We start from the raw sequence: 27,810 nt of genomic DNA, 5'->3' as shown, positions 1-27,810 counted from the left end.
CGATATGGGTTCGAGCCTGCCTGCCTACTACCACTTTTTTTTTTTTGCCAAACACCCGGGCAGTGCCTGATACCCAGCCTAGTTTAGAAAAATGTGTTATTATTTTCATTTATTTATTCATTAAAAAATTATTTCTATTCACTTCAACTATTGTTTATTGTATAAATATATGTCTTACCATTTATTTAGATATGCTGCTCGGATTAACTTCCATTCCAGATCTAAAATTCAGTTCAATTTAATTCAATTTATTTGATAAAAAAATAAAACAATCGTGTTTCATCATTGAATTAATTTGGAAATTATTTTGAGTCGAGTAATTTGTATGATTTATTTTATTTAAATTATTTTTGGAATATTAACCGTGGTGAGATGACAACAAATATTGAAGGCAGTAATTGCTGTGGATGTAGTTGGAGGATTCGAGCTTCCTATCCCGTCGCGGTTAACCATCTGATTTAAAAAGTTTATCCAATACAAATATAATAAAATTAAGTCCAATATTTAGCAATCGTGTTTTGTTTCGATGAGAAAATTATTATTTTTCCTTGAAAACAATGAAGCAGATAATTAACACTTACCTGTGCTATATTTTCCGTTTTTTTTTTGTTTTTTTTTTTTACTTTGGAAAGTCAAAACTTATCAAGGCCTGGAGGTCACTCTAGGATAAGAGCTACGTGTTAGGTAGAGGGTGAGACAACATGATCAGTTAGGGTGGAACTTTGCTAGGGCTTGATTATCTAAGAGGACGACTCAATAAGAATTTATTCATATTAAATTTGAAGACGACCATGTTATAGTCAACCAGGAAGCAGACACGAGGATTAGTTGGCCAAACCGTGGTGAGACAACAGCAACTATTGAAGACAGTAATTACTGTGGATGTACCTAGAACAAGAAATAGAAGTGCAGCATCTGAAGAACAGATGCTACACTTTGAGGTATTTATTTTCTCCTCCACCGAGCAAATTAGGCACAAGACCGATTTTTAATGTGAGGAGTGAAGGGGAAATGGGGACCAACTCCCCGGGGAGTAGGGGAGCTGGATAGTGACAATTGGTATGAAGGGTTACCCCTACATTGACCAAGGTCTTATATGTGGGGTCGCCCCCACATATGGTCTTTGCTTGCAGTATCTGTCGGAACAGATGGTATTTATTTGCTTCCCCACCGAGCAAATTAGGCACAAGGCCGATTTTTAATGTGAGGAGTGAAGGGAGGGGGAAGGGAAAAGGGGACCAGCTCCCGAGAGGTGGGAAATGGGAGCTGGTTAAAGGTCAGGCATGTGGGGTTGCCCCCACATCTGGTCTTTGCTAGTCATAGCTAGTCCTAGCTAGTCATAGCTTGCAGTATCTGTCGGAACAGATGGTATTTATTTGCTCCCCCACCGAGCAAATTAGGCACAAGGCCGATTTTTAATGTGAGGAGTGAAGGGAGGGGGAAGGGAAAAAGGGGACCAGCTCCCGAGAGGTGGGAAATGGGAGCTGGTTAATGGTCAGGCATGTGGGGTTTCCCCCACATCTGGTCTTTGCTAGTCATAGCCAGTCATAGCTTGCAGTATCTGTCGGAACAGATGGTATTTATTTGCTCCCCCACTGAGCAAATTAGGCACAAGGCCGTTTTTAATGTGAGGTAAAAACCAGCTCCCCTAAAAGGGGTCACTCTGGTTACCAAAAATAATAATTGTCCCAGTATAGAGGGTTTCCCCTCCATTGACTGGTACAAATTATCTTAAGTGCAGTATCTGTCGGAACAGATGGTGTTTATTTGCTCCCCCACTGAGCAAATTAGGCACAAGGCCGTTTTTAATGTGAGGTAAAAACCAGCTCCCCTAAAAGGGGTCACTCTGGTTACCAAAAATAATAATTGTCCCAGTATAGAGGGTTTCCCCTCCATTGACTGGTACAAATTATCTTAAGTGCAGTATCTGCCGGAACAGATACTACACTTTGATCTTGTTTATATATTTTATTGCTTTTTTAAAAATTTTGAGAATACAATTAAGTAAAAAACAAAAGATTTTTGAACAACAAAATTAGGCACAAGGCCCTACAAGAAATTTGGGAGGGGAAGGGTTCAGGGTCTTTGTGATTAAAAAGTAATAAATGTAGACTTTGGAGTCTTACTCTTGACTGGCAACATTTACCAAAATACCTCGTTCACTCTATGAATCTTAAACTAACTAATAAACTACACTTTGATCTTGGCCAAAAGGCCAAGTACTGTGGATGTAGTTAGAGGATTCGACAGTCCTATCCCGTCGCGGTTAACCATCTGATTGAAAATATAAAGCAGTCATAAGCCTTTATTATTTGCTGCACATACAACGAACAAATTACAGAGATGGGAAGCATCTTATTGAATTAATTTGGAATTCTTTTTGAGATGAGTAATTTGTGTGATTTTAAAAAAATTTTTAATTAACATCTTCTAATTGTTTCGCAACATTTCGGCCAATTATTTCTTCCGCCCTCCGGGGCCCATGGCGCAGTGGATGGAGATGCGGATCATGCATTATTCCACGTGAGCATTGTCTGAAGGTAGCAGTTTCAATCCCACCCAAAAGCCAGTCAGAGGATTTGTTGGCGAAACCATGGTGAGACGACAACAACTATGGAAGACAGTAGTTTGGAGATTCGACATTCCTATCTGTCGCGGTAACCAACTGACGAAGGCCAGAGGAATAGTCGGCCGAAACGTCATGAAACAACAACTGAAAGATAACAATCCACAAATAGTTAAAAATAAAATAAATCGTGTTTCAATTGTCATGTGGGGAAAGAGGATACAGTAGACCAACATCCAAATTCACCTGTTGGTGCATTTATTAATTCTCTTAAAAAGTCTCTTCCAAGCTTGGGGGATCCTAATTGATACAGCAGCCCTCCTTTGATTCAATCAGAAATCATCAGTGAAATAGTTTCTTGTAGTGTCGACACAAACGTCTTTCTAGTGCAGCAATGAATAATAGGTGCAAAGGTATACCATAATGACCATTGATGGGATTGTATGCCAAAATAAAATCATTGCAAAATTGTCAAAGGAGAAAAGGTTAAGTTTTTGAGTTGGCTTTCATAAGGCAGATCCGATAAACCATGTAATATTTGAGTAGCCAGTCTTTGAACTTGCTTCCAGGTGCTGGATATCATGCGTTAGATTGAGGAAGAAACATGGATACTGTACTCTAACAATGGTCTGACGAGGGAAATATAAAGAGGGAGAAAATATTTCAGGAGTGAGTTTACAGAAAGGACGTCGTATGAGAAATAGAATATTCCTTGTTTTGTTTGCAGCTTGAATGCAATGTTTCGATGATTTGAAGGACGAGTCGACCAGAAGGCTTTTATCTCATTCACCTTCTTGAGCAAAGCAGTGTCATCACTAAGACAGCTTATTTTGGAGAACTCACTGCAATATGACAGCATTTATTAAGATGTAAATTCCATTCAACGGACCATTTCCAGCTATGTTGAAGACTTGAAATTGACATCATTATCATCGTCGTCATCATTATCACCAGCGCTATCATCGCATCATCGTCATAATCATCATCGTCGTTGTCGTCATCATCATCATAATAATAATCATGATCATCATCGCCTTAATCATGATCATGATCGTCATCATCACCCACAGGAGAGACGTTGCGAGCCTTTTTGCTTTTTTTCTTACTTTCATGGCAAGTGCTCGTCTAAGCTCCAATCCCTGGTCCCCCCTCGCCAATCTTTCACGAAAAATACCCATCTAGTTGAAACCACTGTCAAAAATTTTCCCCATTTTTGATCTGTGCCAAAACCAAAACGTAGATTCCATGAACAAAGCTTCTTTCTTAGAAGTGGACGCCTGTGGAACTCTGTTCTGTTTGCCTGTTTCCCACCTGACTACAACTTGAATGTCTTCAAGTCCAACATAAGCAAATTCCTGATGAACCACCCCCTTAAGTAAGACACTTTATCAAATCTCCAATACTAACGTACTGTACACGCAATAACCCTTATCCCTGAGTGGCTTCCGGGCCTTGATAAGTGGTGACCACCTTGTAAAAGAAAAAAAAAAAAAGAAAAATATATAAAAAATATTGGCTCAATGGGTCAGAAGTGATCTACTATAGTACTGTGTGTCAGTGTTCACATCTAAGTGATGGTTTTCTTCTTTTTTTTCTTTGTGTGTTTTGAAAATAAATGACCGCACAAGTGTTTCCCACCGGTTATTCACTAGTTCATTGCATTATTGTATTCCACAAGATTTTTCAAGCTGCACTGTTGAGACCAAACAGTGCAGCATTGTAAATGGAAATATATTTAACAATATATAAAAAAAAATCGACTCAACGGGTCAGAAGTGATCTACTATAATACTAAAACTCTGAAAAACTCCATTGGTTGATTATTCGCACACTGGATGTATTAGGTAGGAAAAGGTGCTAATGACACAAGATGATGTGAGAGGAGAGGGGATTCGTCACTAAATCTGGTACGATAGTGCAATAGAACTGATTTCACCAAGACTGCATTTCTCCATCTGTGTTTAAAGATTCACAGAAATATTTCTGTTCTTCTTCATGCATGTTTGAAGTATTTCGTTATACAAGAGTTTCCCAATTTTTTTTTTGCACAGTTCTTTGCATTATTGTTGCATTCTGCAGGATCTTTCAAGCTGCGCTGGTTGGGCAGTAGAGGTCAGACAGAGCAATATTGCATCGTTAATGGCATCATGAAACCTAACAAATCCTAACCAACAACAGTAGAAGCTTCATAGTGAGCGCTAAGTAATTAAATGTCTGCCTGCATTTCCGATTCTGCGTCCCCTTGATCTAGGAGCGTTGTCTTGACCATCTTTCCTGGGTCCGGCTTTTATTGATGTCATCTTCACAAGCCCAGATAGCCGATTGTCCTTTCCAGAATTACACCTGTCATTTGCAACTCCACCTCTCCTCTCTGTAACATGTGTACTGAGAAATCGTTTAAATAAGAAGAGGTGCACCTGGCTACGAAATGCAAGAAACAACAAAAAATAATTATCTGATGTACGAAGAATTCATTTGAATAAAACTTATGAATGTCACACCAAGCACTTGCAAAAAACATAATCGATTGTCAAAAAAATAAGTAAAACGTTAAATATTTGAAAGGTCATTTTTGGTACACAGGTGTAATCAAGTCAAACCAAAGTCAGGTCAATTCAGTAAAATAACAATAGCTGAATAAAATGCCCTTGGCTGCAATGACAATGCTGTCTCAAGTGGGCATTTCAGGTCGTCACTAACGGTTATAAAATAACAACCTGAAGTGGATATTGGAGTTGGTTGATGAGTTGGGCCTGAGAAGAATCAACCTGTTGAATTCCCATGTGTGCATCTCTATCCTAAGAACAAAACATCCATCATCATCATCATCATCATCATCATCATCATCATCATCATCGATGATAAAGATATTAGTGTTGGGGCGATTAATCAGAATTGGAATCAGGAATCAGTAAAAATCAGAACTTTTTGGGGCATCAGAATTAGTATCGGAATCAGAAACAATCCTCTAGGTCTTACTTATACTTCTGATCTGAGATGGAGCACATACATCAAATCTGTTGCCAACGTTGCTGGAAAAATGGTAGGATCATTCTACCGCTCCAGTAGATATCTCACTGCTGATGCAATTCTCTACCTGTATAAGAGCCAAGTACATCCAAGGATGGAGTACTGTTGCCACATCTGGGAAAGACCTGCTAGAAGCAGTTTATCCTGCCTTGACAGAGTTCAAAATAGACTTTGTAGCCTATTAGAGGATGCCCTTTTTTCTTCCCTGCAACCTTTTCCCACAGAAGAGTCATTGTGAGACTGTCGCTGCTATATCGTTATTTTCATGGCAAGTGCTCGCCTGAGCTCCAATCTATGGTGCCCCCCTTTCACGAAAAACACTTGTCTAGCTGAAACCACTCTCAATAATTTCCCCCACTCTTTATCTGTGCCCAAACCTAAACGTATATTCCATGAACAAAGTTTCTTTTCTTAGAAACTCTGTTCGGTTTTTCTGCTTTCCAACTGACTTCAATATGGTCATCTTCAAGTCCAATATGAACAAATTCTTGATGAGACATCCCCTTAAGTAATCTAATTTACAAAATTTCCACTACAAACGATTACTATGTTTTCACATTGACTACTGTACATTCATTAACCCTTATCCTCGAGTTGCTTCCAGGCCTTGATAAGTGGTGACTTCTTTGTAAAAAAAAAGTCTCCTACCCCCAAAGAAAAATGGGGGTGGGGGGCGTAAAAATATAAACAAAGGGCAGGTAACTCCCTCAAAACACTTAGGCGAGCGTAAAAAAAACAATAAACAGTAGATCTTATATATATATATATATATATATATATATATATATATATATATATATATATGTGTGTGTGTGTGTGTGTATATCAACAATAGATTATATATATGTGTGTGTGTATCAACAATAGATTATATGTGTGTGTGTGTGTATCAACAATAGATTATATATATATGTGTGTGTGTGTGTGTGTGCGGTTATCAACACTAGCTTATATATATGTGTGTGTGTGGTGTGGTGTGGTGTGCGTATCAATAATAGATTATATATATATATATATATATATATATAATCTATTGTTGATACACGCACACACACACACACACACACACACACATATATATATATATATATATATATATATATATAATCTATTGTTGATACACGCACACACACACATATATATATCATATATATATATCTGTATGTATGTATGTATTTTTCCGTTCATTTCTTTCCTTCGCAAAAACAATAATTGTCTACCCCGATTCATATTAAATGTTGTGATGTTTTTTGGCTTTATTCGAAGACGCTCTAAAATTGCCTCTACCAAGGCCAGGGACCACGCCATGGAGGAAAAGAAAAAAGCTTGTTTCTAGAAGACGACGCCGGGCGAATATCACATCGAGGCTTCTATTCGCCCGGTTTCGGTCGAGCCTCGTTTTGATTTTCCAAAATTTTCTCTTTCTGCAATGGCGGCGCCGTCGCTTGTCGTTGCTGTCTACGATGAAGAAAAGATGCGCTAAAGGAAAGACGAAACAATTACACCGTGTCTCTGTCTTTCTCTCTCTTCTGTATCATTGTCGTCCTTTTTTCTGTGTTACCCGCACTGGATTGTCGTACTAGGGACTCGTGCCCAGTCGGAAAAATAAGGTACGTCCGTCGACAAAACCTCTTCTTTTTTGCAGACATAATGGAATTATCCGAAAAAAAAAAAAAAAAAAAAAAAAAAAAGAAATGTCGTCAGTTTTTTTTATTTATTTATTTTTATTTTACTAAAAAAAAACCCTCATAAAAACTAAAAATGTCTTTATTAAAAATGCCAGCAGGTAGGATAGCTCTTCCCCTCTTCTTGGACTCTTCATTTTTATACATAAATGATTATTGTTATTGTTTGTTTCTTTCATTGATTTCTCTTAAAATCGTGACGCGATCCAAAAATACCATTTTTCTTTGATTTAATATCAAATAAATAAGTAAAAATAAAAAAAATGTATATAATGTTTGACGTTTGGTTTTCAAATCAAATTTTAGTCCTAAATTATTTTCAAATCGACAGTTTAAAGGTTTCAAAATCACTCGAATGTCAAACCCTGCAACGTAAACAGTTTTACGCCCCCTATCACATATCAACCCCATATTCATACAATTACGAGACAATTTCTACGTGACTTGAACATTATTTTATTTACTATTAATCGATTATTTATTCAAATAAAACAAAAACTGCAGTAGCGTAAAATAAAACGAAAAAAAGTAAATTAAATTCCGCCATAATGCATTTCTATTTCTTCGTAAACAAGTCAGCCATTTTAATATGTTGTAAACTGAAAAAAGTGGTACTTTATGCAGACAGAATATGGACCGTGCTGAAACAATAACGTTAGAAACCCATTCTTAACATGCGGAGGGGGTGGGGAGTTAACTAATCTGTACTTTCACCTAACAATTTAAAAAAGCCCTAAAGTTACCGCTAAAAAGTAAATTTAACTTGAAAATATTATCTAAAAATAAAAAAAAGAAATAGAACGGTCTGCATTCTACATAAGTACTGAAGAATAATAAATTCCTTAGCAATCCTACGAAATGTGAAAATAATTTGGAAGCATTTAAACTGTCGAATAGAAAATCATTTGAACTGGTTTTAAAATTCTGGTGCTAATGCAGAGAGTGATCCGCGCTATTTTTTAAATCGTATTTCCACGTTTATGTTTTTTATTCAATTGTAAGGTTAAAGTACACTAGAATGGGTACAAAACACCCTCCCCTCCCCATGTTAAGAATGGCTTTTTAAATAATAACGTTATTATTTCAGCACAGATCACTCTCTGCATGAGTACCAAAATTCTTAACAAAATTCCATATATTAAAAGATTCTACATTTTAGATTTTTGTTTGCGTTCAATAATTTTATAGATAAAAATTGAAACAAAATTTGATTGACTTAATTATTTAATGGACAAACGTATAATAATTAAATTTTACTTAAAAAAAAAAAGATAAAGAAAAAAAAAGTGAAACGAAAACGAAAGTAAGACGTCTCCCGGACAACGCCGGGTATGTACAATGTACAGTTATCAGATAAAATGTCTGTAACGGTTATTTCTTTGTAATCGTGTTAAATTCTAAGTTCGTTTTGAAGTTTTTAAATTGAAAGTTATTTCTGACTTGATTTAAAGTCTAAATGTCTCGAACGATTCAAGTATTTCGGTTGATTTGTGCTTCCAAATGAAATAATGTTTCTTTTTCGACTGCGCCACTATTCTATCATTGAACCGAGTCTCTTTTATTCAACATCGACTATTATTTGGAGGGAAACTACTATTTATTATTATTATTATTATTATTTTTATTATTATTATTATTATTATTATTATTATTATTATTATTATATTGACATTTTTCATACTTGATTTCTAGATTTCTTTTGTTATTAAAAATATAAGATTTTTTTTTAAATGTCAGAAATTTATTTTCTTTTTATTCAAATTTCCAACATTCTGTAAAAATTTTGTCATAAAAAATAGTCATTTTCTTTTATAAAAATTTTTTTACTTACGCATCTGTGTTACCTTGTTGAAATAATAACGTTATTATTTAGAAAGCCATTCTTAACATGAAAAGGAGAGAGTGTTTTCTAATTATTTTTCACTTTAATAAAAAGAATATCGTAAACTTGAATTTAACTTACAAATACTATTTTTAAAGAATAGCACGGTAACATAAGTGCATAAGCACCGAAAAATTGAATTTTCTATTTTCTAAGCTCAACCATACCATCAACCATCACTGAGTGATCAATTCTCTCACGAACTACCTAACACTTATTAATCTTTATCCTTGAGTGGCCTCCTGGCCTTGATATGTGATGACCTTGAAGTAAAGAAAATAGATTGAGGAGGAGGTACACTCATGCACAAGTATTTTAAGAATTATATGGACCGTGCGATTTTTTTTAGATGGAATTTCCAAATTAAATACAATTTTTTACTGTATCTTTTGTTTACTAAATTGTTAGGTGAAATTACAGAAGTTACAAACGTCCTCCCCATGTTAAGAATGGATTTCTAAGTAATAACGTTACTATTTCAGCATGGTCCGTATTCTGCATAAGTGACTATTTAGAGGCATTTTTTAATATCTAATTTAACTTATATTTCAGATATTTTTTTTTAGATAAAAATTGATAATTTGCTATATTTTGACTTTTATTCTCATCTTGGTTGTTAATTTCACAACGTTTCAGCCGATGTAATCTCCTGCCTTTTTCACTTGCATTTTTTTTTTTCAAACTTGTGAATTTTCCAGTCAATTTCGAGAATTTGTATGTTTGGCTAGGAAAACTGAACGGATTTTCAAACTGAAAAATGTGTCTGAAGAAGGTCGGAGATTACATCGGCTGAAACAAGACGAGAATCTAAATAATCCAAACTTTCAACAAATTAAAAAATTTTTTTTTTCAAACATCAATAAACAGTGATCTGACTTTTTATCTGACTAAAAAAAAATGGTAGTCATCATAGTGCCGTTGAAATAATAACGTTATTATTTAACAAGCCATTCTTAACATGGGGAGGAGGAGTGTTTTTTTGTACCTATTCTGTACTTTAACCATACAATTGAATAATAATAATAATAATAATAATAATAATAATAATAAATTCTAAAAATACCATAAAACTTTAATTAAATGTGGAAATACAATTTAAAAAATAGCGCGGATCAATAAGTGCATTTGCACCAAAAAATACTGAACCAATTTTAAGAATTGAATTATTTAAAAAAAAATTATTTAAATTTTAAGATAATTTATTTATTTATTTCTCTAATTTTTTGTGTTTAAAATTTCGTTTTATTCATGAAAATTAAAATCTACCCTTTATTTCTCAAACCAGCTGTTGCGTAGCCGACGTTGCCCGGGATTTTTTTTTTTTTTTTTTTCATTTTTGTTTGGCGTTTTAACTTTGGCTGATAACTCGAAAAAAAATAATCGAATGTTCTCTAATTTGCTACTTTTTTTTTTTTTTTTTACCATAAAATAAATAAAATAAAACAATTCCCCACTCCACTCCCAGGGGAATACGGAAACAAAACAAAACAAAACAAAAACATGGTTTGTTTATTATTATATTTTGAGGGGGGGGATGGAAATTATCAAAATAAAACGATCTAGCAACAAAAATCATGTCAAAACTGAAAGTAGCCTGTCGCATTCACGTATAGAATCGATTGTTGCCTTTGGTGCTCTGTATACTACTGTCGCCGGTTTGATTTTTAAATGCTAGTTAGTAGGGAAGGGGGAATATTATTATTGAATGGAGGCACACACGAAAATTATTATCATCATGAGTGACAGAAGGGCAATATTGAAGAGGTTCTTGATGGAGATTTCGAAACAGCAAGTTCCTATTTACAACGTCGGGACAGAGTTAGACACCAGGGTCGTTTTTTAATGTGGAGAAAAGGAACAAAAATAAAAATTGTCTCAGTCGTGAAGGATTTCTCCTCCACTGACAGAACAAGAAATTGAAGTGCAACAAGACCGGAAGTTCGAGTTCGATCTCCCCTATACCTGCAGATTAATAATATTTTCAATTGTTGATTATTACATAAAAGTTGACAGAAACTAAAAAAAGAAAAAAGAAATAAATAAAAAAAGAAAAAAAAAGTATTTATGCAGAATACGGACCGTGTTGAAATAATAACGTTATTTTTAGAAACCTAATCTTCACGGGCGGGTGGAAGGGGGGGGGGGGGTAAACTATTCTGTATTTTAACCTAAAGAAAAGATACCTTAAAAATTGAATTTCACTTTTCAAAAATCATATCTAAAAAAATAATACGGTACGTAAACTGCATAACATTAAACAATATTATGTAACGGCATGCATCACAACTCGTGACGAATTAGTAACGTTATTTATCATTGAATTATCTACCCGGCAATATATCTCTAGCCGGGTAACGCCGGGCACATGCAGCTAGTTTGTGACATACACAAATAATTGAATAAATAAAATTATTATTATTATTATTATTATTTAATTTCACAAACTAGCTGTATGTACCCGGCTAGAGATATATTGCCGGGTAGAATTTATAATCATGTTTTGCAAGTTAAAAAATGATGTTTAATTGCACTTAAAAGTTAAAAAAAAAAAAAAAAAAAAAAAATCAGGAAAGTCTGTATACTGTGCATACCAGTTATAGAACGAAGATGACATATTCCAAAAATCACGTAATTTGATGACCAAGCGAGTCGTAGTATTTTCGTCCGCCATGATGAAATCAGATAAAATAAATAAAGGGAAGACAACTCACTTCGAAGTGTCGAGGTCAAAATCAACCTTACGTTTTATACAGTTTACAATTGCTAAAAATCGCAAACTTTGATCTTGGTTAAGAAGAAATACTTGATGAGAATTTACATGGTTTTTTGAATATGTCGTCTTCGTTGCGTGACGAGTATGTAGGTACAAAGATTTTTCTGTGTGTGTGTGTTTTTTAATAAGTGTAATTCTGAATAAGCACCCCAAAGATATATAAAATAATAAATTCGTTTTGATTTTTATTTTATTTTATTTTTTTGTTTGTTTTCATTTGATGCTTGTTCAGATTGTCGACGAATCGATTTTTTAAATATCATTTTAAAGCAAAAAATAACATCGTACGTTTTTACTCTGATAAAAAATGATGAAAAATAATAATAAAAATGGATTTTTTTCTGGTTTTATTTCAGCCTTTAGGTCTTATAATGTGTTTTATATAAAAGTAAATAGTTTTTTTTTTAATTTTTATCTGTCAAATAATTTACGCCGCTAAACTACACATTTACCAAAACAATATTACATACTTAATTGCCATGGCAAAAATAGTAATATATCCAAAGTTTACGAAAATTCATCGAGTGGAACAACTACTATTGTGTTTCTAATAAAATAAAGTCTATCGCTAATAGGCTAAAATGTTAGTTGACATTAAAATGTAAAATATGCGTTCCGAGTTATGCCTCCTGTGTGTGAACAGTTCACCGTCTACTTAATATATAAGAAAAATGCAATTTTACCCAATTTTCCGTAAAAATTACTTTTAACTATAAATAACTTGGTATTTTTTACGACCTGCCCCAGCGTAGTATAACCATCCCTAACCACCCATGTTAATAACGGCTTTCGAGGTTGGGGGTTGTTTATTCCGAAAGCCGTTCTTAACATGGGAGGTTGGGATGTTTATAATACGCTGGGGCACGTCGTAAAAATTTATCAATAACTTTCTACTTGATGGGTTTCCGTAATTTTTAAATGTATTACTATTTTCGACATGAAAAGTAGGTAATATTGTTTTTGCTTAAAACAGCATAGAAAAAAATCAATCTGTCCACTCTACCTCAAAAAAGCACCTTTTATTTTATTAAATATTTGATTAATAATAATAAGAAAAATCTTTAAAGTAAAAACTTCGACCCTAGACCGATACAAATCGACAACAACTAACAAGATTTTTGTTGTTTTCAAAACATCAATGATCTCCCAAAACACATACTAAAATCTTTCGTTGACATCTATGCTGATGACACGACCATCTATGGCAACACATCAAAGGCTGTAAATGATGATGTTCTCTCTGATTCTCTCTCCTCTGATCTTGAGCACGTGGTACAGTGGGGAAAGAGGTGGCTGGTTACCTTTAATGCATCTAAGACCAAGCTCCTATCTCTACATCATAAACGCTCTGATCCCCATCTAGCATCAATTGAAATGGATGGCTCTCGTCTAAGGGAGGCCCCAGGCTTTGATATGCTCCTGGGTTTGACCTTTACACCTGATCTTAAATGGAACACATACATCAAGTCTGTGGCCAAGGTCGCTGGGAAAATGGTGGGATCCTTCTACCGCTCCAGAAGATATCTCACTAATGATGCAATTCTCTATCTATATAAGAGCCAAGTACGTCCAAAGATGGAGTATTGCTGCCACATCTGGGCGGGGGCTGCTAAAAACAGCCTATCTTGCCTTGACAGAGTACAAAATAGACTCCGTGGCTTGGTGGGGGATGCCCTTTTCTCTACCCTGCAACCTCTTTCCCACAGAAGAGACGTAGCGAGCCTGTCATTGTTCTATCGTTATTTCCATGGCAGGTGCTCGTCTGAGCTCCATTCTCTGGTGCCCCCTCGCCAATCTTTTTTAAAAAACACCTAACTAGCTGAAACCACCGTCAATAATTTTCCCCACTCCCTATCTGTGCCTAAATCAAAACGTAGATTCCATGAATAAAGTTTCTTTCTTAGAACTGCACGCCTGTGGAACTCTGTTCTTCTTGCCTGTTTCCCTCCCGACTTCAACCTGGATGTCTTCAAGTCCAACACAAACGAATTCCTGATGAACCGCCTCCCCCCCTAAGTAATGACACCTTACCAATTCTCCAATACTATTGCTACACTATCCCTTTGATTACTGTACATACAATAACCCTTATCGCCGAGTGGCCATTGGGCCTTGATAAGTGGTGAACTCCATGTAAAAAAAAAACAAATAAAAAGCAAATATTTATTAAACTCTTTTCATGGACCCCCCCCTCCCTCTCTCTATATATCTCCCTCTTTTTCCCTTCCTTCAGCATATTTTTTTTTTTTTTTTTTAACCGGCTTCATTCTGTTCGTTTTTTTACTGATTCATTTTTAGAAGTATGGATTCGCAAAAGGGACCACGTGGAGGTTGCCAACATCCAGTGAAAGTGGTACTATGGATCCGACAGGATTCGAACGCGACACATCAGTCCCCACTTCACCACCTTATTATTATCATTATTATCATTATTATTATTATTATTTTTATTATTATCATTATTATTATCATTATTATCATTATTATCATTATTATTATTATTATTATTATTATTATTATTATCATTATTATTATCATTATTATCATTATTATTATCATTATTATCATTATTATTATTATTATTATTATTATTATCATTATTATTATCATTATTATCATTATTATTTTTATTATTATTATTATTAATATTATTATTATTATTATTATTATTATTATTATTATTATCGATAAGAAATTTGCTATTACCACCCCCATCAGCTGCTACTGCTCTATTGTACCTATTATTTATATTCTACTAAATTTATATATTGCTAAAACTAATCTTATTGTATGTTCATTGTTTGTCTCCGTGCACATTAGATGAGGTAATAATGAAAGAGAGATTCAAACAATTGCACGGTCCAAATCTTAAAAAGATCTCTCGGGTTGGAATATCTGAGTTAGCAGGTGAATATTTGGTATCCGCTAGAGTTATCCATCCCCAGCAGTAACAAACTAATAAGAAAAAAAAAAAAAAAAGACAACGGGGAAATCCTTTATGACATCACCATAATCTATAGTATATACCGGGGGGGGGGGGTGTTTTATGACAAATGAAATAACAGTAACGTCATCCACGTGACTATAAACGTCACGTTCATTTATGTGGACAGTTGACACACACACACACATATATGTAAGAGCAAACAGTTAATAAAACATGTTAAAAAACACTTTGAAAAAGAGTTAAAAACATATTTAATCTGAAAAGGAAACACTTAATAAGTGAATAGTCCTTAATCCGCGGAGTTTCGAAGAAATACTTTCCTTCTCATCAGAGGGTAGGAATTAGCAAAATGCGGGATCGGATTTTGCATGCAAAAGTATTTGATGAAACAACAAGTAACTCAAAGATCTTCCTTGTTAACAAAAAGTAAAGCAGAGGGAATGGGGTGAAGAAAAAGGTGATTTCACGTGAATGGATAGTCTGGTGAAAGGTAAATTATCCAATGACTGTAAAATCCAAAAATGCAAATCCAAGAAAGTTAACTAAATTTCCATTCGCACAAGTAAAATCCAAGGAAATCACGTAATTGGAAGATGGTCTAAAATAATTGAAAAAGCCGAAATCAATAGAATAATTAACAAGCTCTATCTCCTATTTGGTTTTATCGAGCTTTTACATCTGGTTGAGATTAATTTATAAATATTAATTCTTTAATATTTATAATATACTTTAGACAATCATGCACAGTGGATGATATCATTCATCAAACCAGCGAGAAGGGTGGTCGGTAGAAATCCCTTTATTACCTTTTGTCCAGAAGCTTCAAGGATGATTTAGGTAAAACGTCTGCTGGACGAACGATCTATCAGGTTCTAGTATACTACTTAAACTGGATCTTGTTTGTCCCGTTCATACTAGATGACGTCATCATCCTGTGATGACACCCCTTTGAAGCAGATGGGGATAACCGTGCACAGTGGATGATGTCTGGTGTTTTACTTAGATAATCCATGGCAACCCATCTCGAGAATTGCTCTCCCAAACGAAGTGTTTCAACGCTTAGGGTTCAACTCTGTAAACATGTATGTTTAAAAGCAGCAGCAGCTGAAGCCGTAACTGCTGTCAATTGCTGTTGAGCAAATCAGACTTTTGCACAGAGGCTACAAACATTGCGCTTCACTGAGCGGAATCATTTGTGCAACCTGCAACACCCAAAGCAACAAATCTCTGTGATTGCATATGAAGTTGGGGAAGGTTTGCTCACAAAACAACTATGGTTTCACAGAACTTATGCTGTTATCTCACTCCATCGATATGCAGTTCTGTACCTGACATGTCCTTGCTTACCGCATGCAGAAGCAGAGATGAACAGAGGATCACGGATTCTGACGCTGAATCCTCCTGGATTTTTACCGTCGTCCTGTTAAAAGGGAGTTACGGCCATAATGCTTCTTGGTGATAAACTTGTCTGCCATAGGTGGCCATGCAAGAAAGCATCGTTCCAGAATGCAAAGCTTTGACACAAGTTGTCACCACCCCTCTCAGCTAAATATTTATGTCTTCTAATCAAAACACTTGTGGCCATGGCGAGGAAGGATTGGAATTTAGGGCAGTATTGCAACTAAATAAAATTATATTTATGTCTTCTAATCAAAACCCATGACATGATTTTGTTTACCACAGGCAGAAGCAGAGACGACCAGAGTACACCAGATCCTGATGCCGACTCCTCCTGGATTTTTACCAAGATCCTGTTAGACAAACAGCTCTGATCCTACCATGTTGACATTACAATAACCAGGAGGAGGAGGAGCCGCTGATCTATCTATTTTTATCTATCTTGCTTGTATGTTTTTATCTTGTCGCCATGTATACTGTATGACGTCACAAAAGGTGAACGACGTCATAAAGTTACTATTGATCCGTTATAATGTCTTTGCCTCCCCATATCGGCAAAGTTTGACACAAGGTCGGTTTTTAATGTGGGGAAAATCCAGCTCCTCCCAAAAGGGGCACTCTGTATAGGAACAAAAATAAAAATTGTCTCAGTGTAGAAAGATTTCTCCCCCACTGACCAAGGACAGAAAAAGTGAAGTGTAATACCAGAACAGATACTACACTTTCATTCGTGACGTCTAACAAGCAGTTCAATTCGCAAGAAGCGGCCTATAACGGCGGTTTTGTAAGTTGTTGCAAACCGTTTTTGAGGGTGAGATCGGGGGTGGGGGTTTAATTGCATTTTCACCCCAAACAAGGCACATTGCCATTTTGATGTAGGGGGCTACTATTAGGGGCATAAGCTACAGGGGTACTATGTTGGGAGTTGGGCAGGAAGATGTCGGTTCACGTTACACTTGAACTTCTGCATGTCAGTACAGTTGGGGAAGCAGGAACTCGGAAGGGAATTCCAAAGTCCAGCAATTCTGGGGAAGAATCTACTGGAGTAGAAGGCTCTCTTACATCTAGGGATTTCAACTGTGAAGGGGTGGGATTTTGCTGCTTGTCGGGGGTATTTATGTCGAGGAGGTACAAGTGCTTGCAGTTCGTCAGAGCATTCACCGTTAAAATTCTTGTAGAACAAGCAGAGGGGTGCTACATTTCGTCGATGGGATAGAGGCTGAAGTTTAGATGACAGTTCAGGACCTATTAGGTTGGCGACTCTCTTGAACCTTGTCTAGGTCCTTATAATGTCTATTGCATGTCTACGACATTTTGTAATATGAAGTGTGTGGCCGTTCCGTTTAAAGCGGCATGTTTATGTGCAGTTGACGGCAACAGATAAACGAGACTTGGTGAGCAGGCCTGTTTTAATGAAGGTCGTAGTCTGTCTCACACTGAGACTCAACTTCGTGTCAGTTCCGGCCCTCGTGTGTATATTGGGTGAATACGAGGCAGCAGATGGTGTACAGACCTTGAAAAAAAAAAAGAAAAAAAAAAAAAAAAGGATGGCAGTAATATCGTCACCTCAGAATTAACTTATTGTGAAAAAGAGGAAGATACAACAAATGACTAACTCTGTTCCCCGTTTAGGGCGCCTCAGGCGATTAGCAATAAACTAACCTCTTCTCAAAGTGAGAAGGTAATACCTGGGAGAGTGGACCTCCTAGAACTGCACCGGACCAGCAACATATCGCAAAGGGAAAAGGTCGTTTCAGAAAATTTCAGAAATGACATAGACTGTTGATTTTGATGCCAAGGGGGGGGGGGAGAGAAATAAACTCCCGGCTATGTTTAGCTGAGTTGAGATTAGGCAAGTTTATTAAGGCGGAAAAAGATCAAATGGAAGACCGACAGATCCCCACCGCTTACTTTCCCCAATCTAATAACCCTAGTTCTAATTACATGTATTTACAATACAATAAATAGAATCCGTTTTCAAGTGCGTACTACTACTCCGGTGTCATGAGTTCGATGATGATGGACGAAAGCTAGAAACATGCATGGTCATGGGTATTTTATGCACGTAATAATAATGAAAATAAATACGTCCCACAAAAAATAAGGAGCGACTCCTTCATATCATTCCAACATGGCAGTAGTGTTTGAATTAATGGTTAAGTGGCAGTTTTAGTCATTTAGAACTGCTTTAAAGACCGCTCACTCATTTTTCGACCAAATTTCAAACAATTATTACAGTTTATAGATCACCTTCTCAGCTATATTGTGAATTTTTTTTTTTTTTCCCCCAATTTTCGTTGTCAAACAAAAGTTATGATTAATTTACTAGTGTTCAAAATTGTAAAAAAAAAAAAAAAAAAAAAAAGCGTAAGGAGGTGAGCGACATTTTTTATGACTGGTTTCCATAGACAACCACGTCGCTTCAGCGACTACTGTTGCTACTAATTCACCGCTCTTGCGAAAAGAGAAGTAACAAGTGAAACAGAGAGAATATATAGCCGTTAATGTGTTTATTAGCAAAATGCATAATTACCCATACCTATTTTGATGACAACAATAATCCGGGACAAGATCAAAGTGTAGTATCTGTTCTTCAGATGCTGCACTTCAATTTCTTGTTCTCTATCGGTGGAGGAGAAATCCTTCACGACTGAGACAATTTTTTTTTTTTTTCCCCTTTTCTCCACATTAAAAAACGACCCTGGTGTCTAACTCTGTCCCGTGGGGAGGCATTGTAAATAGGGACAACATTTCTGATGAGGTGAGTCATATATTGAAAACCAATGGGTTAAGGAAAATACTTTAATAATTATCTGTATTTCCTTAGTCAAACAATAAATTTTGTTGCAATTATATACATAATTTATTTCAAAATTTCCACATATTATATTTTAAAAATAATAATATATATATGATTACTTAATTTAATCACATAAATTAATATACGAAAGTATAGATTTATGCGTAAACTTCAAGTATTTACTTCAAATTGCTGAATGCGTAGGTAGAGCTAGGTAGTAAGTTATACAATATATATGGCAATTAAGCTACACAGAATATTCCGCTTTTGCCTGATGAATCATAGCGTGGATTAAAACGCGGATTATTCTGTGTAGCTTAATTGCCTTATATATTTTATAACTTACTATATATATATATATATATATATATATATATATATATAGGATACGGTTTTTTCAGGTCACGATGTGAAATACGATGTTTCCGGCCCCTGGTTACGGCGTCTGCCCCGCCTTACGGTATTATTTATAATATTATTTGATTATATACATGTGTATTTTTTAATGGCGTATCCCGGGATTCTACTGTGTGTGTGTATGTGTATACACACATACATTTCCGGTAAGAACAGATTACCATAATATAACTGGTCCCTTAATATCAGATTTGAAACCGACGGTACCGATGTTTTTCTGCCCTTCTGTAAAATTAAAAAAGTAAATACACACACATGTATATTACAAATCCTATATAAGGGGGTCAGTTTATGACCTCAAAAATATCGGACTTTCTTCAGCCTCTGTTTAGATCTGCAATAACTTAGGATGTACAACAAACCTAACCCGAAAGCTTCTTTTTGAGAACTGTACGTGGAACTCTTCCGTTTCCCTGCTTTCCAGCTGACAACAATTTGATTGTCTTCAAGTCCAATGTAAACAAGTTCTTGATGAACCGTTCCCCTAAGTAATCCAATTCACAAAAATTCCACTATTTATGATTACTATGCCATAATCGCATTGACTAATGTGTACCCATTGACCTTTATTCTCGAGTGGCCTCCGGGCCTTGATAAGTGGTGATTCCTGTGTAAAAAGAAAAAAGAAAAAAATTACAAACGAAATCATATGAATTATTCGGACTACTGTTTTCATATTGGACGTTATTCTCGCAAATAATTCAGCTATGTTATAATCAATTATAAGAGGCAGTTTTCTGGAAATTGAAGGTTCAATCCTCGCTACAGGCGATACTAAAAAACATAATTAAAATTACATAAGACTTCTACTAGTTCTAAAACGAGAACAATATATTCCCGTGGATTAAATAAAAGGTTTCGCTCAAAATTAAGTACAGATTTCCCAAGTTTTACAAGCCGCGTCTGAAGAAAATCTCAGCTTGCATCGAAACGTTGTGCGAATAACCTCCAAGATGAGAACAGTAGTCTGAAAAATCCAAGACATTCCGATTATTAATCGTCATCTAAAAAATTCCAAAACATACGATGAAAGCATTTACAAGAAGTTTATATTAGTAGTGCTCAATAGGAGATAGAGCTATTTATATTTAAATTTTAATTTCTATTAATATTTAGATTACTATTAGCATTTTTAATTTATATTAACATTTTTATCTACATATTAATACGGTAATATCTTTAGCATCCGTACGTGTGTCACGGTTTCTAGATTATAAATTATTTGATCGGGAGATCCTATTTATTAAAAAGGAGGATAGAAGGTGATAACACACTACGAACATAAAATTAGTAAATAGATATATTCTAATTTAATGTTCCTAGTATGTTATGACTAGGGCTAGGACAACAGCATATTTTTTTCAGTATTTTGACTCTCGAGTATATATCAGTAAATATCTTATATGCTTTTATATAGAGTGAAGTGGTTCTCGATTGGTTAACTGTGTCTTACTGTGTCGGATATATACTGGAGAGTAAAAACAATAAGAATATTCTGTTGTCATGGCCCTAATCATCACTTTCTATCCTCCTTTTTTTAATAAATAGGATCTCCCGATTACTGAAGACAGACTCAATGTAAAAAAAAAAAAAATAAATAAATAAATTAAAATGTCGCTTTTGGGTCGTACGTGAAATTAATATATACCTTCTTGGTCTTCTGGCTAGGATCCAAGGGTAGTATCTGTTCTGTCTAAAGATGGTATAATGATATCGGGAGATTTCCGTTCATGCCGGGCGTCCATACAATGTAAATATGTCACAAACTTCTATAAGGATATTGGAGATAAACCGTGATAACCAGATATATTCTGACACTAGATTAACCAGATTACTTAGATAAATACTTTTATAGTTTTAACAAAAAAGCTACAATAATATCGCGGAGTCTCCATTCACGCTGAACGTCCACAAAATACATAGCAGCAATATATTACTTACGAAAGATGCCGCTGTGGAATTTCCACAGGTCCGGCTAGTTTATATTATTTTTTTTTATTTATATTAATATTTTAATTATACAAACATCAATGAAAACGCTAAAACGAACTTTTATAAAATAAGAAATTTATCTCCGTTAACAGTAAAATGCTCAGAAAAATAATTGAATGTCCTCTGTTTTTTTTTGGGGGGTCACCCTGTGTGTGTGTATATATATATATATATATATATATATATATATATATATATATATATATATATATATATAAGTAAATTTAGTCTACAAACAAATGGCTACACATAAGCATACATGTTTCAGCGAAAACCCAGTACGGGAATCGCTTCGTCAGGCCAAGGACATCTCTGGCTGTTTCAACTCAAAAATTGCCAATTTATAACTAGGACTACATCATATTTAAGTGTAAAGGGGGGCTCTGTCTAAACTTTGAGCACTCTTTTGGTGGACACACTTACAAATAATTACTACCAATGCAATATATATATATATATATATATATATATATATATATATATATATATATATATATGGATTTTACCGTTATTGGATATTTTACCCTTCACCAGACCATCCATCCACGTGAAATCACTTTTTTCTTCACCCTATTTCCTCTGCTTCACTATTTTTTACCAAGTAAGATCTATGACTTGTAGTTTCATCAAATACTTTTGCAAGCAAAATCCGATCCCGCATTTTGCTAATCCCTACCCTCTGATGAAAAGGAAAGTATTTCTTCGAAACTCCGCGGATTAAGGACTATCCATTTATTTTGTGCTTCTTTTTTTAAAATTAAATATATTTTTAACTCTTTTTCAAAGTGGTTTTAAACGTGGTTTATTAACTACTTTTTCTTATGTAATATCATTTTTTAATAGGTATTAACAAAATTATAGTTTTATAACAATTTGGTTAACTTAATGGCCACACGATATTATAATAATTAAATTTAATTGTCCAAATTCTATTAAAAGCTTTAAAATTCTATTAAAGAGTGATGCCGAATACGGATCGTGCTATTTAAAAAAAAATTTGTTTTTAGACATGAGTGGTAAATTATTACGACGTGCCCGAGCGTATTATAAATACCTCAACCTCCCCATGTTAAGAACGACTTTTGGAATACCCTTCCACACAACCTCGAAAGCCGTGCTTAACAGGGAGGGTGTTTATTCCGAAAGCTGTTCTTTACATGGGGGTGGTTGGTGGTGTTTATACTACACTGGGGCAGATCGTAAAAAATACCAAATGAGTTTCAAGTTAAATTCAATTTTTTACTGTATCTTTTCTATTAATTTGTTAGGTGAGAGTACAGGATAGTTAAGAAAAAAAAAAGGCCTCTTCCCATGTTAAGAATGTGTTTCTAAATAATAATGTTACTATTTCAGCACGATCCGTATTTTTCATAAATATTTAAAAATAAAAGTAAAAAGACTGCCGAGCAACACCGGGTAGGTACAGCTGGTTTTAAAAGCAAAATAAAAATCGCGATAGGAAAACCCTAGTAAATGTCGCCATGGCAACTTTAACAAAGACTCTGGGTGGTTGTTGGGGGTGGGGAGATCGATATATGACCCCGCCTCCCCTCCCCGAACCTTTCTACCTTTTTTTTTTTTTTTTTTCTTTCAACCATTGTCACTGGAAATGTCTGCATTGCGGTTGTCTTGCGTGGAGAAAGAGATACTATTCCACGTCTCTCTTTTTCCCCTTCTTGTTTTTCTTATATAATCGCTGTATTACCTTTCATCGTTGGGTGTTTCGACGACGAACGACTGCGAGGAAAATATTACTAAATAGTTCTACCTACCCGAAGTTGTCCGGGAATCCTTATTTACTTTGCTCCCGGACGAGGACAGATTTAGACATAAGGTCGGTTTTTAATATAGGGAGAAAATCCAGCTTCTCCAAAATTCAGGATAAGGACAAAAATAAAAAAAAATATAAAAAAAAATGACTTAGATTAGAAAGATTTCTAGTACTTATGCACTTATGTTACCGAACTGAAATAATGTTATTATTTCGAAAGCCATTCTTAACACAAGAGGAGGATGTTTTGTAACTAATCTGTACTTACACCTAAAAAAAAAAAAAAGATCGTAAAACTTGGATTTAACTTAAAAATACTATTTTTCAAAAAAAAAATAAAAAAAAAATAGCACGGTAACATAAATGCATAAGCATCGGGTTTCTCCATCAACCGAGGACAGAAAAGATGAAGTTCAGTGTCAGAGAACAGATATTACACTTTGATCCTAAAAATAAGACTAAACTGTCAGCTGAGTTTTTTTTTTTATTTTAATTTTTGTTTCACTTCTTTTTTCTTTTCTTTTTTTTAAATATGATTTTAAAAGTTAAAATTAATTATTACGTTATTTTGTTTATTAAATTATTAATTCAACCAAACTGTTGAAACTAACTAATACGTGAATATATTTTTTTGATAAATTTTCAATAAATATTTGATTAATAGTTCATAAATAAATGTGTAAGTCAAAGTCACGTAATCGTGATTATTTAGTACGCGGGGCTGGAAATAAACAGAATGTAAAGTGAAAATTTATGGCTCCAGTGACTGAATAATCACTTAGTAATATTATTTACATAAACAAATAGGGTTTAAACGAACAAAAACAAAACAGCTTAATACATAACAATTTATATATATTGTCGAAAATAAAATTTAAATATTAAAAACTTATATATATATATTTTATTAATATAGAAATAATTTTGTCACGAATAAATTCATTAATCGCAAAATGAGATATAAAAATATTTTCCTTTTGCCGTTTAATTATGCCCTCTCATCCGACTTTACCACACGATTGGATTTTTCTTTACGTAAGAAAACTAGTAAATTAAATTATTGTGATTCGTTTTTTTTTTTTTTTTTTTTTTTTTTTTTTTACTATAAACTGGTAACTTTATATATATATATATATATATATATATATATATATATATATATATATATATATCAAATTATTCAACGATAAGAACCAATGAATTTAACGAGGTTTATGTAATGGGGCAGTTCGGAATCTTAACTCATTGTTCTCAGGAAAATAACTCTATTTTACTAAGCTAGTTAAAAAAAAAAATCATTTTTTTCTTACAATTTATTCGAATGTTTTGTATTAGAAAAATTACAATAACCTCGCATTTTACATTTTTTAAAAAATTAATTTCATAAAACATTAAATGAAATAATAATTAAAAAGATCATTTTTTTTTTTAAATTCTTAGTAAAATAGGGTTAACTCCATTGAAAAAAATGAGCTAAGATTCCGAATTGCCATAAAAGTGTATGTGTGTGTGCATATATATATATATATATATATATATATATATATATATATATATATATATATATATATATATAAAACCTGAAGAGAGTGCACAATACTATTGCAGAGAAAATGTGTTTGAATCGTAAACATGGTCCAATATCCGAAACATATGTAACCAAACAGATAAAACGGTAATAAAAAAAATAAAACACACACACACACACACACACACACACACACACACACACACACACACACACACACACACAACTTCCCAGCTATCTTTAAAGAACAGAAGAGAAATGAATGACAAAATTTGAGAAATTCCTAACAATGTCATCATCGAATAACTCCAATGTTATGGAATGTGGGGAAACTATTAGTGAATTCCTACTTTAGTCACGTGAATTATTTAAAGTGGAATGCGTTTTCTTCCAAGCAATCTATTTTTTACTGAAACCATTTTTTTTTTGTTTGTTTAGTAAATTCCATAACATTAAAGACGCCAAGTTTTAACAAGTTTAATCCGTAACACGTGAAACGTCGAAATGACATGTCGCTAGGAAACACATAGTCGTCATCTTTACAAACCAAACGAGAACGAGGCCAGCTAAGGAAGGGCGATAATTCAAGTTTCTGATTTTCTAATTAAGGAACCCTTTTGAATAGAATTAATCAAAATATTAATATTTGTCTTCAAAAATTCTAGAAACCGTTTTTCTTTATTAAATTTTTTTTTTTTTTGTTATCGTGCCATCGTTTGTTATCATTTTCATCTTTGACTTCAGTTGAACATTTTAGAAATAAAAATTGAGACCAGCCTCCTCCTCCTCCCCCCTTCTCTGTTTTGAGTTCCAAATCGATTGATTTATTCATTTTTATTTATTGGAGCGGAGAAAATGGTGGAAGAAATAACAATAGGATGCAAGAAAAACTGGTTTTGAATGAGTTTTAACTTGTTTAAAAACAGAAATGGAATTCGAAATTTGTTGTCACTTCGAATGGAATGTGTGTGAGTGAGAGAGAGAGAATGAATGAATGAATTTCGTTTTTAAGAGTACCTATTTACTATGCCTCCCCACGGGACAGAGTTAGACACCAGGGTCGTTTTTTAACGTGGAGAAAAGGTACAAAAATAAAAATTGTCTCAGTCGTGAAGGATTTCTCCTCCACCGAAAGAGAACAAGAAAATGAAGTGCACTGCAGTATCTGCCGGAACAGATACTACACTTTGATCTTGACCAAAGAGTAACATGTAAAATAAAATTACCTAATTATTAGACTCCGACAAAATAAAACGAAAAGTACGTTTTTTTTTTTCATGTCTGAATCGAACCTCTTTGATTTCAAAGTTCACGTCGGCAACGACTATGGCAGTTGATTATTCCGAAGTAATTTCTTCTTTCAACCTTGAATCCAAAACACACAAAATGCCCAACGTGCCAATTATAGCCGCGGAGTATCAATTTAATTAAAAAAAAAAAAAAAATTAAATTGACGGAAACAGTTTTCGTTTGAAATCATTTAATGTTAATGAGACGGGGGAGGGGGGAGGGGGAAATTTCCCTTTGATTTGCATAAACTGTAAATTCGCGACATAAATTATTTTAAAAGAAACAATTTATTTTACCTACTCATGTGAGAAGTTTCTGCGTTAAAAATAGTTATATAAGCAGTTTAAGTTACTGTCAATATTGGTTGTGAATAAAGTAATAAGAAGTTCACTAGTTACTCACTCTTAAATAACGTCCAAAAAATAGTCCAAGATCCCGCACTATCAACCAAACTTCAACCTCTGTCCCATCGCCGCAATCTCGTATCCATGTGCCTGTTTTACAAGTAGTTTACTGGAATATGTTCTGATGAACTGGTAGCACTTGTGTCCCCATAACATAAATACACCCGATTAACACGCTAAAAATTGCTGAGTCCTTCTGCCTTACACCCCGGAACTCTTTTTTGAAAGGAACTTTTCTCTTCTATCACCGGTTTTCTGTTTTGTACAAAAGCATGCCCCCCCCCCTATCCGTCCGAGTTTGGTCTCTTATCCCTTTGAAGTCTCGGGAATTCTCGTGGTTAGTCTTTTTCCCAATAAAATCAACCACACCTACCACTTCTTCCTCCTCTCCCAGCCCCTGCATATCGGCAGCAGACAGAGCAAACCTGTCTTTTAGAGATGAGTGTATTAGAAGAATTACTGCTACACTCCCTCCTGATCCTATGATCACACATGGAACGGTGAAGGGGGGGGTGTCGGGTCTTTTGCACCACGTGCTTGTTTGCGGCAACACAATCATCGTGTCTTCATTAGGAATAGAACCCACACTCACTGTGTCTTCATCCGGAATGTCATCGGATGAGCCATAATCTACATCCACACTGGGTGTCTGCTCATCCAGCATCTCATTAACGGTCACATTCTCTGAAAGTGTATCCGAGCAGGCCATTGGTGGACCCAGATCACCATGGGACGCAGCTCTTCTCGCATAGTGTGGCATTCCGTCAAATTATATATTCTGCATACTGATACTCCCACTCACATGTTCCACTCCATACTTTGTTGTACATCGTCTGTATGGTGCCTTTACCCACACTCAGGCACCCATTTTGAAGACAGTCTGCTGTTGGTTGTTTATAGGTATCACTGTTTTGTCAAGTCCTTTAAGCCGTATGCAGTAATGATAGACCAAATTGGCAGGTGCTGTAGCAGAAAACAAGTCATCCTTTGGCGTAACGTACACTATTTTCTGGCTGCGAACCTTTTTACACTTCTATAACATCACTCAATGATGCCGTTACGAGAGGGGACATACGCACAACAAAATCGAAGTCTGATTCTCCATTCATCCATGAAGACTTCAAACAAGCTGCTCCAAAAGGCAATGTCATTATTCGTTAGAATTTCTGACGGTCGACTTCGTTCGTAGAAAACAGTTTTTAGCTAGTTGATTTCCTTTTTGTATCTTGTGGAGCAGGGTGTCGCCAGACGACAAACTTAGTGGGGGGTTGCAGTCAATCAATGTCAAAAAATGGGCCCCATCATAATGAGTGATCAGTGTATGGGT

At 34.7% G+C, this 27,810-nt stretch overlaps 1 protein-coding gene across 11 annotated transcripts in view; it reads left to right on the top strand.

Moving 5' to 3' along the window:
* The first annotated feature begins 6,986 nt into the window (after positions 1-6,986).
* LOC145255848 (uncharacterized) overlaps positions 6,987-27,810 on the top strand; it is a 542,783-nt gene continuing 521,959 nt past the window's right edge. For 6 of the 11 annotated variants that reach the window (XM_080114598.1, XM_080114596.1, XM_080114594.1 and 3 more), the window contains exon 1: positions 6,987-7,206. The gene's annotated coding sequence lies outside the window, so the exon portion shown is untranslated. The remainder of the gene's footprint in view (positions 7,207-27,810) is intronic. The other 5 variants (XM_080114599.1, XM_080114595.1, XM_080114593.1 and 2 more) reach the window with 2 other exon arrangements.

The sequence above is a fragment of the Euprymna scolopes genome, chromosome 31 (assembly GCF_053919585.1).
Source record: "Euprymna scolopes isolate OS-2025 chromosome 31, ASM5391958v1, whole genome shotgun sequence".
Taxonomy (NCBI): Eukaryota; Metazoa; Mollusca; class Cephalopoda; order Sepiida; family Sepiolidae; genus Euprymna; species Euprymna scolopes.
Note: the sequence above shows the minus strand (reverse complement) of the source record. Positions and strands in the feature narration are given on the sequence as shown.